The sequence below is a fragment of the Lynx canadensis genome, chromosome X (assembly GCF_007474595.2).
Source record: "Lynx canadensis isolate LIC74 chromosome X, mLynCan4.pri.v2, whole genome shotgun sequence".
NCBI classification, from domain to species: Eukaryota; Metazoa; Chordata; class Mammalia; order Carnivora; family Felidae; genus Lynx; species Lynx canadensis.
The window spans coordinates 49,458,410-49,464,042 of record NC_044321.2 but is presented as its reverse complement, the minus strand read 5'-3'; the positions used below and the strand labels follow the sequence as shown (position 1 = coordinate 49,464,042).

Genomic DNA, 5,633 nt, shown 5'->3' with positions numbered 1-5,633 from the left:
TGATTTATAATGTAATTTAACTTCTCTTCCCTATTGACTTATCATCATAGAGCTATCTTTATGTCTCCTCAATTCAGTCAAAGTGTGTGTGTGTCATATTTTGGGGAATGTGTTGTTTGGTATCTACATGAATATAATTGTTATATATATATTTATACATATATATATCTTTATACATATATTTATATACACACACACATAGATATAGATAGATAGATAGATAGATAGACATATAGATATATATTCATTCTTTGTCTCTTGTTACATTTTTTTACTTGAATTCTATTTAATCTGATATTGGCATAGCCACCCCAGCAAACTTGTGCTTATTATTTTTATGGAATATATTTTTACATCCTTTTAATTTCAATATATCTGTGTCTTTGGATCTGTATGGTATATGCTTGGAAGACTGGTTTGTACAAGTACATCCTAAATGTCCTGTTAATCAGTATCTTGAGAATGTAGATTCCATCCTTTCTCTGTCTTCCTATCAAATAGAATGTGTAGAAGAATGTGCTGTTCATCATTCAAGGTTGGGGGCTACCGGAGTGGCCATCTCTGTTGTAACAGAATCATCTCTGTTGTAACAAAGAATGTTTGGATGATAGGCCTTTATCTCCTTGGATCTCTGGCCATGCAAACAGAGGAAGGGTTACAGATATGTGCTAGGCTAGTTGCTACACCCTAAAGTTTGTGGCACGTAGATCCCAGCAGCATATGCTTTGTCCAGTTGCCCATTCCTGGACTTCCTATAGGTAAGTCCCCCCAATAAACCTGTGTTTCAATTGATGTCTCTGGGTCATTTATTCCAGCCTGTCCAGACCATCACCCACGATTAGAATCTGCTAGGGTGTGACTACATAGGATCTGATGTGAGTTTTTTGTAGAGAGAACACAGTTGTATCACTTTAATTTAAATCCATTCTCCATACCTCTGGGTTTATTTTTTTTTTAATTAGAGAGTTAATACAATTGTATTTGAAATAGTTACTGATAAGGAAGAACTTACTTCAACCAAACTGATAAACTTTTAGTCCCTTAGGTCCACCATTATTACCTCCTTTTGTCTTTTTTTTTGTAGTGAACCATTTTCATTTATTTCTCATTCTCTTTCTCTTATATATATATTTAAATACTTATTTATATTGTGAGCAAAGGAAGGGCAGAGAGAGGGAGAGAGAGAGAGACAGAATCCCATGCAGGTTCCATACCATCAGCATGGAGTCTGATGCAGGACTTGAACCCATGAACCGCATGATCACATCCTGAGCCAAAATCAAGAGTCAGCCACTCAACCCACTGAGCCACACATGCACCCTCCTTATCATTTGTATGTATTTTCATTGTGGTCACAATAGAGATTATATTTAATACCTTAAATTCATAACAATCTAGTTTGCATTGATACCACTTAATAGCATATAAAGATTCTGCTCTTATAAAGCATATCTTACCCATTTTTTTATGTTGTGGTTTCCACAATCACATCTTTATATGATGTGTGTGCAATAACATACATGACATTTATTTATAATTCATTTGTCTTTTTAAAAGTGTTAATATATCTTTTAGTTAATGCCTACCATTCTACTTTTTTTCACATTTAACTTCTAGGTTTTCTGTGTGTTTGCTTGTTTCTGATAGCTGGACGAGGCATCTATACTCTAGAACATCTAAACAATCACTAAACAAATGAAAACCAATGTGTTTTTTTTTAAAAAAGGCAAGGGGGAAAGGTCATGATTGTCTAACAGGGAATTTGAGTCCCCAGATAAGTTATCTTACAAAAATATCAAACTTCCTTTTCCACATTTCTACTGTTAAAAATGAAGAAAAAGTTCACATTTAAAAAAATCTGTAGGCTGGTATAACAAGTTAAGATAATCATTTTTACATACAAAGTAAGTCCTCCAAGTAAATATTTTAAACAAATTTAATTCCCTCCCCTGCCAAAATAGGTTAAGTATTTACCCTATATTTTTTTTTGATCCACTTAAAGACAATTTATAAAACTGACATTAAACTGGACTGCAGCTCATACCCTATGAGTAGTAACATACACATCACTGAGGCTGGATATGTATGTGTGCATATTACAAATAGGTGAATGGTTACTGCTGTGTATACTATTTCCCAGTAAGTAGTTATACTCTGTAAAAATCCTCTAGCCTATCATGAATCAAACTGCAAGGGAAGAAAAAAGAGAATACCTGTTGTAGACATTTGTTCAGTAATTTTTAAATTTTTTTTTTCAACGTTTATTTATTTTTGGGACAGAGAGAGACAGAGCATGAACAGGGGAGGGGCAGAGAGAGAGGGAGACACAGAATCGGAAACAGGCTCCAGGCTCTGAGCCATCAGCCCAGAGCCTGACGCGGGGCTCGAACTCACAGACCGCGAGATCGTGACCTGGCTGAAGTCGGACGCTTAACCGACTGCGCCACCCAGGCGCCCCAATGTTCAGTAATTTAAAAAAAAAAATTCTTACACTTTTGGGGCTTAAATATTACTGAACATGAGATAAAATTCAATACTGCTTACAATTACCTGAATACAGAGTATATTCAGCACTCATGTAGAGAGCACACAGGTGAATGTATATTACCAAACTCTGGCTTCTCTTTGGTCTATCTTGTTGTTTTATCCTAAAGTCTTACATGGGCTTGGATCCTTAAAAGATAGAGATTTAATAAAATAATGTTACATTAAGCTTTCCTGTTCTAATAACCAACTTTTAAAGAAGTACAGTGGAAGGGTATAGAGCTCTCTCTATATATATCCTCATACTTTAAAAGCCAATTAGGGGGCGCCTGGATGGCCCCATCAGTTAAGCATCTGACTTTGGGTCAGGTATGATCTCAAGGTTCATAGCTTTGGGCCCCACATTGGGCTCTGAGCCTGGAGCTTGCTTCAGATTCTGTGCCTCTCTCTCTGCACCCCCCTGCTTGCACACTCTATACCTTTCTAAAAAAATAAACATTAAATTTGTTTTTAAAATCCACTTAGATTTTTTTTAAATATGAAATTTATTGTCAAATTGGTTTCCATACAACACCCAGTGCTCATCCCAACAGGTGCTCTCCTCAATACCCATCACCCACCCCCCCTCCCTCCCACCCCCTATCAACCCTCAGTTTGTTCTCAGTTTTTAAGAGTCTCTTATGCTTTGGCTCCCTCCCTCTCTAACCCTTTTTTCCTTCCCCTCCCCCATGGTCTTCTGTTAAGTTTATCAGGATCCACATAAGAAAATTCACTTAGATTTTTATCTTGGTGCTGGTGTTTCAATTAACACTGTGCTAAAAGAAAAAAAAAATGACAGCACTACAAGTTTGTCCACAATAGTCAAATCTCTTATTTCTAAAATCTTCCAAAATAAACCCAGTAAACAATTTCCATTTCCAATGTTTTAACTGAGAGTTGAATCTAACAAAATTAGTTAAACAATTTCAACTAAAATTGAGCTAAGGACAGCTATATTTAAAGCCCTTCAAACCAAAGACAATCATCCCCAAACATAGAATACCAACATTTCCATCCAAGATAGAAAAATGAGCATCCTGGGGCGCCTGGGTGGCGCAGTCGGTTAAGCGTCTGACTTCAGCCAGGTCACGATCTCGTGGTCCGTGAGTTCGAGCCCCGCGTCGGGCTCTGGGCTGATGGCTCAGAGTCTGGAGCCTGCTTCCGGTTCTGTGTCTCCCTCTCTGTCTGCCCCTCCCCTGCTCATGCTCTGTCTCTCTCTGTCTCAAAAATAAATAAACGTTGAAAAAAAAAAAGAAAAATGAGCATCCAAAATAAAGACAACCACAAGATTGATTATGTAACCAATCAAAACCCGATTCTATGCTATCTGAGCTAGTAAGTACCGGAAGATTGATGTTTCTTCCTCCGTTATTATTGGTGGATCCTAGAGTCACAACTTCAATAACTGCTAGCAACTAATCAGTCATTTATTTTCCACTTACAAAACTGCACCATTTGTATAATGCACACAGCTTGATCATGCTGCAGAGGGTCATATCCATTCTATTTTTCTGCACACACTCCTATACTGTCTCCTTTGTCTGGTTATCCTCAGTTTTAACTCTGAATGTCAATATCTGCCCACAGAAATAAGTTGGAGCACTGGAGCGGAGGATATCTGAGGATTCACAATCATTCTGGAGGGCTATATTTTTTCAATTCCTCAGTCTGTACCCCTCAAAGCCAGCTGTGCACTCATGAGGCACCAATGTAGAGTGACCCATTTGGAGGATACCCCAAGGACTCCACTCCTGTTGGCCATCTCTTCAGGCACAGACTCTGAACTGATAATCAATGTTGGGGTCTATGTGCAATACTATGAGCTCAGTTTCAGAGTCTACAAATATGTCCTCAAAATGATTTGAAGTACATTTGTGGAACTGAAGACTGTAATTTGAGCGGCAAAGTTATCATCGACCTTACACCACTGAAAAATGATGCTTCCACATTTCTCTACTAGTTTTTCTATCTGTACTGGTGGGCAAGATGCTACTGTTCTGTACTTGAAAATGAGGTCTTTCACTTTGTTCAGAATTGAGTCATGTAACTGAGCCAGTAAACAAGACACATCAACCAGTAAAGGCACTTCTGTTAAGCTAACCAACTGAATGTGTGAGGACTTTTTGTAAAGTTTCATAGTTTTTCATTCTGTTTTCCTACACCACCCAGAAGGGTGATCTCCCCTTCTTGGACTAAGTCTTCTTCAGTGTTAACTCCATGCTTTATGAACTTCTGAACTTCTAGCAATCATCTAGTGGTTTAATGGTCTCCTGTTAAATGGTGTCCACCTCTTGCAAAAGGGTCACCAATCACTTATCCAGGAGCTTCCCAAGGGTTACCTTTAAATCATTAAAATGCTATTTGAGGACATCTCTTGTCTGTGATGCACTTTCTTTGATCTGTTTCCGGGCCTCTTGCAACCCCTGTAAGCATCTGGCCCAGCTCCCACCATACCACTACCTCTGGGCCACCTGCATGTTCTAATGGGCCTTCTGCAGCAGCAGCTCAGGTTCCAGCTCCATTGCTCCCTCATCCCACCACGTGGCCTGCAACTGTGGGCACGGTTCCCCACAATAGTGTCCTTTCATTTTAACCTAAGTGACACTTTCTGGCATTTCTTATAGGGAAAACACATGATAATAATCTCCTGAGGTTTTTTTTTTTTTTAAATCGGTAATATCTTTATTTATCTATCTAATTTATGATGTTCTGCTGGATATAGAATTCTTGGCTAGCAACTATTTTTCTTCTTTCAGCACTTTAAATATGTCATCCCATATTTAGGCTTTTTACTGAGAAATTGGCTGATAATCTTGTTGAGGATAACTTTTACATGAAGAGTTACTTTTCTTGCTGCTTTTAAGATTTTCTTTGTCTTTATCTTTTGACAGTTTGAGTATAATATGTCACCGTATGGGTCAATTTGAGTTTATCCTATTTGATAAACTCTAAGATTTATAGATTTAAATCTTTAGTGAAATATAGCATAATTTTAGTTGTTATTTCTCCAAATGTTGTTTTGCCCCTTTCTCTTCTTTTTCATTTTGGACCCCTGTAATGCATACCTTTTCCTCTTGATGATATCCACAGGTCCTCCAGGCTCTGTTAAA

At 37.8% G+C, this 5,633-nt stretch overlaps 1 pseudogene; it reads right to left on the bottom strand.

Annotated features, from left to right (window-relative positions):
- Positions 1-3,755: 3,755 nt before the first annotated feature.
- Positions 3,756-5,048, bottom strand: LOC115507620 (annotated as a pseudogene).
- Positions 5,049-5,633: the final 585 nt, after the last annotated feature.